Source organism: Pristiophorus japonicus, chromosome 18 (assembly GCF_044704955.1).
Source record: "Pristiophorus japonicus isolate sPriJap1 chromosome 18, sPriJap1.hap1, whole genome shotgun sequence".
Lineage (NCBI taxonomy): Eukaryota > Metazoa > Chordata > Chondrichthyes > Pristiophoridae > Pristiophorus > Pristiophorus japonicus.
In genome coordinates this window covers 91,229,026-91,243,344 of record NC_091994.1, presented here as the reverse complement: position 1 = coordinate 91,243,344, position 14,319 = coordinate 91,229,026, and the positions used below count along the sequence as shown (strand labels likewise).

The 14,319-nt window shown below is 43.4% G+C and overlaps 1 long non-coding RNA gene across 1 annotated transcript; it reads right to left on the bottom strand.

Annotated features, from left to right (window-relative positions):
- Positions 1–330: 330 nt before the first annotated feature.
- Positions 331–5,074, bottom strand: LOC139229292 (uncharacterized). The gene is made up of 3 exons (XR_011587700.1): positions 5,045–5,074; positions 2,056–2,137; positions 331–420 (listed from the first exon to the last, which is right to left on the bottom strand). It is a non-coding gene; the product is annotated as an uncharacterized lncRNA (long non-coding RNA).
- Positions 5,075–14,319: the final 9,245 nt, after the last annotated feature.

The following is a 14,319-nucleotide window of genomic DNA, read 5'->3' as shown; positions in this document are numbered from 1 at the left end:
CCAGAGGTATTCGGTCAGCTTGCATCCCCGCTTCAGACTCTTGCGTGAAGCTGGGCCATTTGTGGAACCCCCATGTAAACATCTGGCAAAGTTACTGTGGCACAGAGCTAACAATAAAGATGGAGACCATTCAAAATCAGAAAAACAATATAGAAATCAAATATTTTCTTCAACATTTCAAAAGCAGCGGGTCCATATGGCTAATGAGGCAGAATATGCAGTGAAATACAAGTTTAAGCACAAGTCAGTCATTTGCATTTACCTGATTTGCCTGCTGTTGTTATTGAAGTAGGCATTGTTACAGAGGTAGTGACCGTTCTTCCTTCAGTAGTGGTGGTCTTTATAGGAGAGATGGACACACATTCTGCATTCTCTGTTCTCGATCCATTCTTGCGTACATGTTGTCCTTTTGCTGCACAGCTATATAAAAAGTCCATTGTTGCAATCGTCAAACAACCTGCTTTGTGTGGGACTAAGCACAACTGCCCTTTCACAGAGCCAGCACAGGCATGATGGGCCAAACGGCCTCCTTCTGTGCTGTACGTTTCTACGATTCTTCTATGATGTCTCTGTGTTAAAAAAGGTGGCGCTGCTGATGAATCAATGCATTACTTTACAAATCTGGAATGAGCCGTGACCATTGGGTGGCTCGGCAATGACAAGCTCATCACATGACTGTAACATGGGGGTGGGGAACATTGAAATAACACGAGCAATTGGTCAAAACTCACACACTGTCACTTGCCAATTATTGCCGAGCAGCTATATACAGCATTGAAGTGAACGTGAATGTTATGAATATTTGACTTGTTGGGAGCTATTGTTTGCACTCGGGTGCAAATGTGCCACAAACCTCGATTGTAGTAATCCGATATTCCTGGTTTAAAAAGGTACATGCTTCCTAAAAAGGGTACATTGATCTTCCATTATTCTCAGCAGCAACTCCAAACTGTTTCAGTACCAATTTCAGCAGTTTCATACTGCAGACACGACAGGGCAGATTTTCCTGTCCTGTGTGACTGGGGGAAACAGGTGGAAAAAGGGGCAGAGACCCATAATGCCCCCTTTACGTTATATGGGGATTTTCAGGGTTTCAGCAGGCACGAGCAAAGGGCAGCCATGCAAATGAGGCGCAAGGCCCCACACAGGCATCTCCTGCCTCATTTTTCTTCTGTTAGGCTGGGCGAGCAGCCAAACAACTGGCTGCAGGCCCTGTGTCTTGTCCTCCCCCACCTCCTCCCATGCTAGCACGGACACGATAGGCCGAAATGGCCTCCTTCCGTGCTGTAAATTTTTATGATTCTATGATCTGACAGGGGCAGGTAGGAAGGCACTTGAAATGCTCACAGGTTGGTGGAGCTGTTGAGATGGGAGTGGCTTAGCCAGTCAGGTGATATTCACAAGACTGAATAAAACCCCAGCCCGTTGGATTCGGGGGATCCAGGATCAGGCAGAGGGTTGTGAGGCTGGTGGATAAATTGGTAATGTGCAGTGTGATTGTTAAACTTTTCGCTAATAAGCCAACTAGTTCTTAGTAGCAATGTGTTGCTATGATTTCTTAAGCAAAGAACCCAAGAAGCAAATACATTACAGCACTGAAGGCCTTTAAAGGTAAGTATCACTTCCCCCCTACCAGATACCCAGTCGACCCTCAGGACTGGAGGCCCTCTGGCTACTGTTTTTGGACAGGAGGCAGAAGGCCTCCAGGCTGGCGGCCATGACTGCTGCAGCAGTGGATGAATTTCCATCTCTGAATCTGGGCACAGGCCACAGCTCAGGAGCAGACCTACACATGGAATCCTGCTTATTAACCCAGAGACAGCAAATGGATCTGCTGTTCCTCCAGGTCAGGTTATGCTGGATTACTTGCTGCACAAGCTTTCGCTCCAGTTCACGTGGTGTGGGAGTGCTTGTTTATGGGGACTGACCTTTGTGCTGGGCAAGAGGAAAGTGGGACTCTGGGACCCAGAATCCCGACACTTACATCACATAGAGATTGCACCACTTTAAAGCAAACACACATCAGTTACAAAGTTATACAAGAGTTTCACGTACTCTGTCCAAGATATGCATGGTTCATTGCCTTGTTTATCTGAATAAAATCCTGGTCGACATGGCTCACAGCTATTGGAGTCTCCTGTGAATGGAAATAAGATAAAAGTGACAACACAGTTAATCACAAAGCGGTCATATTCACGACTGTATGCAGATGATTATTCTGCTTCCAGTAAACTGATTCACACCCATTCTTATCTCACGATGAACTTCAGTGTGCAACTGAAGACAACAGAGGGATTATTCATTCTGTTCAATTGTATGTGTTAAAACTTCATCTACAGCAAGGGGATTTTATTTACATGAAAACTTAACAAGCAGGTACAGCAAGCATTAGAAAAGCAAATGGTACGTTGGCCTTTATTACAAGAGAATTTGAGTGTAAGAGTAAAGAAGTCTTACTGCAATTATTTAGAGCCCTGGTGAGACCACACCTGGAGTATTGTGTACAGTTTTGGTCTCCTTACCTAAGGAAGGATATACTTGCCATAGAGGGCGTGCACCGAGGGTTCACCAGACTGATTCCTAGGATGGGGGATTGTCCTATGAGGAAAGATTGAGTAGACGAGGCCCATATTCTCTAGAGTTTAGAAGAATGAGAGGCGATCTCATTGAAACATCGAAAATTCTTACATGGCTTGACAGGGTAGATGCAGGGAGGATGTTTCCCCTGACTTGGGAACCTAGAACCAGGCGTCACAGTCTCAGAATAAGGGGTCGACCATTTAGGACTGAGATGAGGAGAAGTTTCTTCACTCAGAGGGTGATGAATCTTTGGAATTCTCTAGCCCAAAGGGCTATGAATGCTCAGTCATTGAGTATACTCAAAACAGAGACCAATAGATTTTTGGATATTAAGGCAATCGAGGGATATGGGGATAGTGCAGGAAGATGGAGTTGAAGTTGAAGATCAGCCATGATCTTATTGAATGACGGAGCAGGTTCAAGGGGCTGAATGGCCCAGTCCTGCTCCTAATCCTTATGTTCTTATGTAAGCTTAAAGCACGAGTCTCACTACTTTTTCACTTCTTTCATAAAAGCAGTTACACAGATTTATATTCACTGTAACATCATTGTGCCTTCCTCCACCACTTTTGCTGATTTGTGTGAACAATTCTGTATAAAGCGATATCATTTCATTGGAGAAAAATACTTGGCAAACTGTTGCTTGTTCATTTGCAAGCATGTGATGCGATGGTATAAATCCCTTTCACTTAACATCATGATAAAATTGATACATGAGCCTGTCGCTCACCAAGCAACATCTTTGGCCCCAATGCTTTTTAATGTCCTTTTAACAGTCAGTGTTGGAGAGAGACAGCTTTTCAGTTTACAGGCAATGTCGCTAGTTAGTTACCTGTTAGACAGAGTCCCTTGCATTTGAGATGTTTCCATCCCAGACATAAGCACAAACTGTATTTGCTGTTTTAGTTTATTATATGTGTACTCCTGTCTGCGTATAATAATCCAATTATTGATGATCATCCAAAGACATCCTGAATGGGAATAGTTGGATATGGGAACATTCGCATTCATTATGTCATTGAAACAAGAGTTTCACATTGTCACATCAGGGAGGGGTTTACAGAAAGGCCTATTCTCATGCTGCCTCCAGTGAATAAGGAGTAACTATGAGACACTTCTTGCATACAGATAACTTTTCACTATATTTAGAATTGTCTAACAATTCACACTTCTCATCTAAGTATCTGAACTGTACCTAAATTGTACTCAATGGAAGAGGTAGAGGCTTTGATTCTTGTGGTTACCTTGCAAGTGCTGGAGATAGAATTAGGTCAATTTCTGGTTTCAATGAAACCAACAATTTCAATGTTTTCAACTGAAGTTTATCTTAATTTAGGCCCATATTCTCAAAACTTCACCTAAGCTGCTTAAAATCTGCCTGGAAACAGCTGGATTTTCTGTTAGTGAAGTGCTATAAAAAATGTCGAAAAAGCTACTGTTGGTATATGAAAATATAGAGAATGGGCAGTAAAGGTGCATCTGTGACCAGACAGGTCATGGGGCCTACTTGCAGGAGTGACCAGTGACACTGAGCCCGAGAGATTATCTACCAAAGACCCATAAAATTTGTACCAGTGGTCCACAGCTATCTGTGCACTCGTGATCCAAGTTTCTCTGGTGATCTATGGGGCTAGGCCTCCAAGAGGTTGTGTTGGTCCAAAGCCCGCCTTACTGCTGAGATACAGCGAAGTCCGCAGTGGGAATGGAAAAAGGAGAGTTGGTAGCAACAGCATGGCAGTGGGTGCTTGGGAGAAAATGGTTGACATACAAGGGATATCATGCTAAGAGTGGAAGCAAGTCTTCCTCGATTCCGAGGGACTGCCTATGATGATGATTGACAAAGCTTGCCAAGTGTCTCAGACTCCTACACTGTTCCAGTGAAGCTCATGCAAGCTCGAGGAACAGCACCTCGTTTTCCATTTAGGCACTTTACAGCCTTCTGGACTCGACATCGAGTTCAACAATTTCAGACCTTAACCTCTGCCCATATTTTGCTCTGATGTATTTTTTCTCTCTCTTTGTTTCCCATAGCAGCTGGTAATTATCCTGCCATTCACACCCTATCTAAACTTCTGTCATTACAATCTCAAGTCGGCCCATCGGTCTCTCAAATCTCTCCTGCCTTCCACCCTATGACAGACCTTCCCTTTTGTTCTTTCCTGCCCTCCCCCTTTCAGTGCTCCTTAACAATCTGTTCATTTCAAACATTCGCCAGTTCTGACGAAGGGTCATCAACCCGAAACAACAACTTTGTTTCTCTCCATAGATGCTGCCTGACCCGCTGAGATTTACAGCATTTTCTGTTTTTATTTCAGATTCCAGCATCCGCAGTATTTTGCTTTCGTGACGCCATGTCTCCTTGCCTGATTAATGCCGATACGACAGGAGACCCATGGCCTGGTAATGCCGATGCTTCGTATTGTGTTTTTTATTTGCAGTTTGTTAAATGTTAATAGTTTCATACCTAGTTTCTGTTCGCCTTTGTCACATAATTTGATACATTTTTTCGAGTTGTTAACTAACGAATAGCCGGTGCAGAACTTGCACTCAGCATTAGATTTGTGGTCACATTTCTTTTTATATTCGAGGCCATTTTCTGTATCGAAAAAAGAAAACATTTTCATAAAACGAGCTGTTATTACAAAAGGAACAGGGGGGGGGGGGAAATACATTTTTATACGTTTACCATATTACTGTATGTGACTTTAAAACTATCAAAACACACTGCAGCACATTCTCATTAGCTACCTACAAACTTCTTCATTGAAAAAACAAATGTCAAACTCGTAGCTCCTCCCAACACAAATCAAGTGAGGGCTGCTGTTTTTTTCACCTGGGGAAATATGAAATTAGTTGAGGGTTTCCCAATCCAGGTGTTGACTCTTTTAAATGTTGGCAATTGCCATTTAAAAGTCAAGCACCCCCCATAAAACCTATAAATTAACAAAAAAGTTTGAAGGAACCTTTAATAAATTAAATTTGTGTCAGCTGTGGCTCAGTGGGCAGCATTCTCGCCTCTGAGTCAGAAGGTTGTGGGTTCAAGTCCCACTCCAGGAACATGAGCACAAAAAATCTAGGCCAACACTCCAATGCAGTGCTGAGGGAGTGCTGCACTGTCGGAAATGCCGTCTTTTGGATGAGACATTAAACTGAGGCCGCGTCTGCTCTCTCAGGTGGACGTAAAAGATGCCATGGCACTATTTCGAAGAAGAGTAGGGGAGTTATCCCCGCTGTCCTGGCCAATGTTTATCCCTCAATCAACATATCAAAAAAACCCAGACTATCTGGTCATTATCACATTGCTGTTTGTGGGAGCTTGCTGTGCACAAATTGGCTGCCGCATTTCCTACATTACAAGAGTGACTACACTTCAAAAGTACCTTATTGGCTGTAAAGCGCTTTGAGATGTCTGGTGGTCGTGAAAGGCGCTATATAAAAAATCCAGTTCTTTCTTTCTAAAATTAAAAATCTATTTCCAGGGGTGATAATGCACTCTAGTCCCTCCTGTGCCCACCGGTCGCAGAAGGTCTCAAGCCTGTGGGCACCACGTGTTCCATCTCCAGGGACACCCAGGCGAGAAATTAACGAAGGAAGAGAGGCAAGCAGTCGGGCTGAACGACCACCCATTGCCCGGACCCGTTGATGGCTCCCTTCACTTCAGATGCTGATGGCTGTGAAACCGAGGTCTAATTGCCTCCAGTTTAACAGTCTTACTCACAACATTTTTTAAAAGTAGAACAATAATCAAGTGCCCCCTGATTAAAGGGGGGGCACTAAAATCGACAAACTTAAACAAATTAAACTTTAGACAGTAAACTTGAATCAATTTACTATTTGGTTGCCGGGGGTGATGATGCACTCCAGTCCCTCCAGCGCCCACCCCTCGCGGGAGGCCGCGAGCATACCGGTGGACACCGCGTGCTCCATCTCCAGGGACACCCTGGCTCGCCAGTCTTACTCATTATATAACTATGAATGTCAGCTGGGACCTTTCCTTGACAATTTTCACGCCCTTGCTCTCCTATCTTCCCCGTTTCTCCTCCTCCTCCTCTTCTTCACAGCTGAACCAACATATGTCCTGTACTTTCTCACCTAGCTCCCAAACCACAAGGGTGGCAGTTGTTCCCTCATTATTGAGATTTGGACTATAGCATCATTTAAAACATCATTATTTTAAGTATTTGGAACAGCAAGAATATAACACCTTTATATAGCACCTTTAATGTAGTAAAACGTCGTAAAGCACTTCACCGAGCCAAATAAGGAAAAATTAGGGCAGATAATCAAAAGCTTGGTCAAGAGGTGGATTTTAAGGAGCATCTTAAAGGAGAGGAGAGAGGTAGAGAGTCGGGAATTCCAGAGCTTAGAGCCTTGGCAGCAGAAGGCATAGCCACCATTGGTTGAGTGATTATATTCAGTAATGGTCAGGAGGGCAGAATTTGAGGAGGGCGGATATCTCGGGGGTTTGTGGGGCTGGAGGAGATTATAGAGATAGGGAGGGGCGAGGCCATGGAGGGATTGGAAAACATAAAAGGATACAGAGAAGGAGCAGGAAAATGGGATTAGCGTAGAAAGCTGCAGTTGAAGAACAGGCACTGGCACAATAAAAGGAATACCCTCTTTCTATGCTGGAAATTCTATGAGAACTGAACTCTGGACACAAAGTAGTGCATGTTCTTTTGTTGACTGAATGATGAAGGCAATAAACATTTAAGTGTAGAAACCCAATAGTAGTCAATGGACTCACCTTTCAAACAGGTTTTGCATGGAGCACAGGAGCGATAGTTGTTCCACACTTGAGCAAACGTTTTGTCAGGGCAAACTTTACATTTTGCAGGATCATTGAAATTTGTACACCGGCTCGACAAATACGTTCCTATTAAAAAAGAATATGCTGGTAACACTTTCTGTCAGACTTGGAGAATAAAAGATTATTATATTGGAAAGCTATAATCTGAATTGGTGGATCATTTGATTAACCAGCATTTGAAGTGTTTCGAAATTCTGACCATAACAACAGGAGTACGCGATTCAGCCCCTAGGGCATGCTCCGCCATTCAGTTAGAGCATGGCTGATCTGTATCTTAACTTCATCTATCCGCCTTAGCTCTGTGATATCCTTACTGAACCAAAATAAAATCAGAATCAGGAACAATATCACAGATCACCACTTGATACCAGGAATAAAGAACTCTGCTGGAAGAATGCATCATCGGGTTGGAGGTAAAGATTATAAGCTAACATTATTTCTGATATTTGTGTCTAGCAAATACCCTATTCCTTATTTAATTCGCCCACTTTTAATCTGCAGGACCACACAATTGTATTAACAGTAATAAAAGGTTAGATTTATTTTTGTCAATCGTTTTCTGTTAGTGTTTTTGAATTGACTAAGTATTAGGGAGGAACCGGCCTGCTGCAGTGCTAGGCATGCTTAAAGACCATTCCCTCCTTGGTCACAGAATCAAAACACTGTCGGAGTTGCCGTCTTTTGGATAAGACGTTAAACCGAGGCCCTGTCTGCTCTCTCAGGTGGACGTAAAAGATCCCACGGCACTGTTTCAAAGAAGAGCAGGGGAGTTCTCCCGGTGTCCTGGCCAATATTTATCTCTCAATCAACATCACTAAAACAGATTAGCTGGTCATTATCACATTGCTGTTTGTGGGAGCTTACTGTGCGCAAATTGGCTGCTGCGTTTCCTACATTACAACAGTGACAACGCTTCAAAAAAAGTACGTCATTGGCTGTATAGCGCTTTGGGACATCCGGTGGTCATGAAAGGTAAAAAAAAAATCCGATTTTACTCATTTACTCCCATGACATACATATCATTATGGACACCTAACCAGGCAATGACAGTGACTGTTATGGAGCCAGATCATGTGTATTATCTGAGCCAATTGGTTTTACCATGTGCCAAAACATCATACTGCCCATAACTAGAACTGGCTCCATTTTAAAATGTTTACTTCAGTGGAATTTACTATGATGCCATTCATATGCTTCCTGTGCAAGTGACTCAGTTACCTTTCATATATTTTCCACAGTGCAAAGTCTTTGGATCGCCCACTTTGCTTCACATCTACACGTTTGCTTTCTACTCCTAGTAAGAGACTATTTATCTTCAGCACATCTTTTCAGTCATCCCATGCACCAACCTTTCTGGTACTGCAGCCCACACGCCATTCAGTTCTTCATGCAGCTATTGGTTACCTTACCTACTGCAGTACCGTATTTGGTTTCTAACTGCTTTTGGTCCTTGAAGCAAGCCATAAATGACTGGTTGGTATTTTGTGCAGCCAATTTTTTAAAAAAAGGGACTGTTTCCACCATAATTTAGATTTCTCCTTTAATGACTGAAAGCACAACAATATTGCAAGAGAGTCACTCGAGCAATTGCTTACTGTCCAGGTTGTTAGACTATCCAAATCAAATCCAAATAACAGCCTGTTACAAGGTCTTAATTCTTGAAGTAAAAAGAAAGCTAGGCACCAGACTTAGTACATTTACATGTAGTGGGTGACAATGTGTTTCTTACATTGACATATCTACGCCACACCATAGTGTCATGCAAAACATTCTGTCAAATCCTCCCAGTGAAAGAAAAGACTTGCATTTATATAGCGCCTTTCATAACCACCAGATATCCCAAGTGTTTTACAACCAATGAAGTATTTTTTGAAGTGTAGTCACTGTTGTAATGTAGGAAATATGGCAGCCAATTTGCGCGCAGCAAGCTCCTACAAACAGCAGTGTGATAATGACCAGACAATCTGTTTTTGCCAGGACACTGGGAATAATTCTCCTATTCTTCTTCAAAATGGTGCTACGGGATCTTTTACGTCCACCTGAGAGAGCAGACGGAGCCTCGGTTTAACGTCTCATCCGAAAGACTCCCTCAGCACTGCACTGGAGTGTCAGCCTAGATTTTTGTGCTCAAGTCCTGGAGTGGGACTTAAACCCAGAAATCTTCTGACTCAGGCAAGAGTGCTACCCACTGAGCCACATCGGACACGTGAAATGTTAATACTCCTGGCTGATGTGGAGTAAACATGTTGAAACAACACATGAAGCATTGCGCAACTTGTTGATGCACCCAAAGATGCACAGATGCTGGTAATGCTCTCAACCCCTGATTCCAATGACTTTTACCAAGCCCTGGTGAATAGTTTCCTCTGCGAGTAAAGATTCAGCCTTAATCTTACTAGAAAGTGCACATAAATGCAGCCATTCATGCTCTGTTTTATTGTGTGTGGTTGCGGTATCAGTGAAACAATGTTTTTGCTTAACCAGATGATAGGACTGAGACTAAAGCTGCTTGGGCCGGCTGCATCCCTAATTGAGGATTTCTTTATTAGTGCGATTTACACTTGGGAAAAATAAAAGTTCCGGCCATAAATGTACCACATGGAAAGTCTGCAGCTTCAACTGGGAACTCCAATGACTATGATGTTTTGGATTTAACCTGATTCCTCAATAGGAGTTGATGCAAGCAAAGTGTAGGCTTCTGAGTGGACAACTGTGGGAGTACCTTCACCACATGGACTGCAGCGGTTCAAGAAGGTGGCTCACCACCATCTTCTCCAGGGGCAATTAGGGATGGGCAACAAATGCCGGCCTTGCCAGTGACGCCCACATCCTGGAACTAATTTTTAAAAACTCAGTGACCTTTCTTGAGAATGAAATTTCCTCTTTTTATTTTTAAACCATTGTCCTTTCTGTCTCTCTGTTTGGTGTGGCTGCACCACGCACCACCCCCCAGCTCTCAAGTTGGGTGACCTACTCTCAGTCTCTTCCAATGCTGCTCTGGACCTAGTTACTTGCAGATGTGTGAGAGACACTTGGCGTGGATTTTCGAAGCTGCTCTCCTTTCTGTGAAGCGCTGCCTGAACTCTTTCAGCAGCTCCAACAATAACATGGCTGAGACCCAGAGCACAATATGTGAGGAATCACAATTGTAAACTTGTGTCCTCCTATCCCATGGCTCAGCAGGCTGGGCGCCCAAAGTCACCTTGCTGATTATATTAATGCATGCACTTTACCTGACATTGTGGAGATTATTTATAGGTTAGACAGTTGATCGTACAAATATTGCCAATCACACATCATCATTTCACAGTTATGGACAGTAGTTGCATTTATTATTTCGAACTTATAGTCTAAAGTTTGCTGTATTGGTCTCATCTTTATGTTCCCTCTAATAAAGGTAACTTGTGCCCCAGCACAATTTAGAAGGTGTTTACTAAAATGCCAGCTGAAAAATAAGAATTAAACATAGAAACATAGAAAATAGGTGCAGGAGTAGGCCATTTAGCCCTTCGAGCCTGCACCACCATTCAATAAGATCACGGCTAATCATTCACCTCAGTACCCCTTTCCTGCTTTCTTTCCATACCCCTTGATCCCTTTAGCCATAAGGGCCATATCCAACTCCCTCATGAATATATCTAACGAACTGGCATCAACAACTCTCTGCAGAAGAGAATTCCACAGGTTAACAACTCTCTGAGTGAAGAAGTTTCTCCTCATCTCAGTCCTAAATGGCTTACCCCTTATCCTTAGACTGTGACCCCTGGTTCTGGACACCCCCAACATCAGGAACATTCTTCCTGCATCTAACCTGTCCGGTCCCGTCAGACAGGCCCAGTCGATCCAGTCTCTCCTCATATGTCAGTCCTGCCATCCCAGGAATCAGTCTGGTGAACCTTCACTGCACTCTCTCAATAGCAAGAACGCCAAATATTTTCGTTTGTGGATTAATTTAACAAATTTATAAATGCATTGTTTGTAAACATATTTATTCATTGCTGAAAAGTGCACAACGAAAAATGCTGGGGATGGTGTGACACAAACATACCTAATTGTATGGATTATGCGTCACCATCGCCACATTTATTGGTCTTGAAAGCCATTTTACAATCGTCATCAAAGTCTTGCTAAAGGTCTTTGGATAACATTGAACACAGGCAGGCCTTTACACACAGACCCCTATCACCAACTGCATGTGATATCATCCAGTTAAAATATCATGCCACCCGTTCAACCGCCTGGGTTTCAAGACACCGTTTGAAGTAACCATGGACTTTAAATCATTACACAGAGATAACTAGAAAAGATGACATCAATCATTCCCGTTCGCGGTATCTATCTTCACATCTCTGTCCACTCACTCTTTTCACATACATTTCCTTTCCATCTCACTCACACAGACTGACGGAGATGAGTAGAAAGATTTCCTCAGGAGAGTACAGAAATTAAGTAATCTTGGTCAGACTCATCTCGTTTTCTTTCAGTTAGGGGACCGAGACAGAATCAATAACCTATGAACAATTCTGAGAAAGAAATAGACTCAATGGAACAAGATGTCCTCCCAACACTTTCTGCCCAGAGCTGCTCTTCCTGGTCTTTCTGTGTCATTCAGATCTGCACTGCACTGCACTTCTTGTTATTGAAATTCCCCCTCCCACTTCAGGTTCCATGCCTTCTGCCTCAAAACCTCCTTCCTCATTCATCTGAAGTCAGCCCAGGTCCACAAGCCCCTCCTTCCACTCCATGGCCACTCTGACCTTGAGCTCGGTGGTGGCTGCTGCACATCCATCCCCCCCCCACCCCCACACGCCGTCTCCGTCTCCTTCCCTCTCACAGCCGGCAGAGTTACTGCAAGAAAGTGCAGCCTACCTTTCACCGGAGCTCAGAGTTCGGGGATACCTTGGGATAGTTTCCACACACCCCTCTTTCTCTCACAATGAAGCCAAGAGGGGCGGAGGGTGGCGACAGGACAGCGGCCATACAAGAAGCGGTAGGAGTTGCCATGAAGTGGGTGGAAATGGAGCTGTACAAGTGGGCGGGGATTGTTTGAACCGAGTGGGCAGGAAGGCTGACAGTTCAATTTAAAATATCAAAAGATGCCAGCTATTAATTTTTACCATGCCTGTATCAGGATTGAAATGATAGCGTGACAAATTTACATAAATAGTTTCCAGTATTAATTGGAAGTTATTATGGTAAAAAAAATTGATAGAATTGTGGGCAGACATAACATTTAAAATCTATTATGAGATCTATTGATAACAATGAATTGAAAGACGTGAATATCTGTACTTTCACTGCACCATTGCTTCATTCAGCATTATCTTGTGAGGTAATACCTCAGTGAGTGTAAGATTGATAAAAGGTCAGTGGGTTCACAAGGTCAGCAGCTAGTCGGATGACCATTCAACCCATCTTACTTCATTCATTCAGAAAGTCTCTGAAACCCCGCCCATTGCAGCATACAACTGTTTCTTCAGTGATTCCGAGATCTTTGCCTGCACTATGATGTCCAAAAGTCCATCCCATGTATTAATCATGCTGTGTGTGAAGACCTTCCTGCCTCCAGTCCTACATTTGTCTCTTACTAGTTTGAACTTGTGGACCCAGTTCACCTCTTGCAGTTTAGTTACAAATGATTATCTGACATTTGCTTTTTCATGCCATTCACTACCTTATGTACCCCCAGCAGATCACTTCTTTCCACAGCTGAAAAGCCCATGTTTCTTCATGACCTTTGTACATGGGATTGGTCTTTCGGCTCTTCTCTGCACTGCCCCCAGTGCTGGAATGTCTCCCTTGTGTCTCAGTGACCAGAACTGGACACGTTACTCAGTGGGCAGTGTAACCAGAGCACTATACACTTTGATTGCATCTTCCTCTAACTTTTCTAGCTGCATAGTGCAAACATCCTATTATCTTTGATGATTCTTGCTCTACATTGGGTCCACTAAGACTCCTAGTTCTCTCTCAATGCCATTCTCAGCTAGTTCAGCACCACTCCTGGACAACACCTGTCACTTATTGCCTCTTCTTATCTGCAATATGTTACAATTGTCTACATCCAATTTAATCTGCCAATGCTCTGCCCACGTATACTGTATGTTGTCCAGCTCATTCTGTCATTTCTGAACTGCCTCCTCTAATTCTATTGCCCTCGCTAGTTTGGCACATCAACAAATTAGACGAACTTTCAATGAGTTTCTTAATCCAAGTTATTGATGTGAATTAGCAGCCCCAGCCCTCCCAACATCAATCCTTGCCCCCACTAAGTACTTGGGTAGTTAGTAACCTAGCACATGAGACAACCCATTGCCCACACCCCAACATAACTCCTCCAACAAGTGCCCATTGGGCTAATTTTTTTATGCATTCCGAAGATTTACCGCATATCCCCACAACATTGAGCTTAACTCTTAAATTTTAATGCAGAACTTTGTCGAATGCCCTTTTGGAATTTTAGGTACACCAGTTTTTATGACTTCCCACAGTCCAATTACATAAGAACATAAGAAATAGGAGCAGGAGTATGCTATTCGGCCCCTCGATCATGGACTCAGCTCCACTTCCCCACCCGCTCCCCATAACCCCTTATCGCTCAAAAATCTGTCTTTATCCTTTTATCGCTCAAAAATCTGTCTATCTCCACCTTAAATATATTCAATGACCCAGCCTCCACAGCTCTCCATAGATTTACAACCGTCTGAGAGAAGAAATTTCTCCTCATCTCAGTTTTAAATGGGCGGCCCTTTATTCTGAGACTATATCCCCTAGTTTTAGTTTCCCCTAATGAGTGGAAACATTCTCTCTGCATCCACCTTGTCGAGCCTCCCTCCTCCTTAGGTTGCCATCTCTAAGAAGTGGCGGAGGCTGGTCAGGGAAGACCTTCTCCTTTGAACCCTCGTTGACCACTGTAGGGCAACCCCATC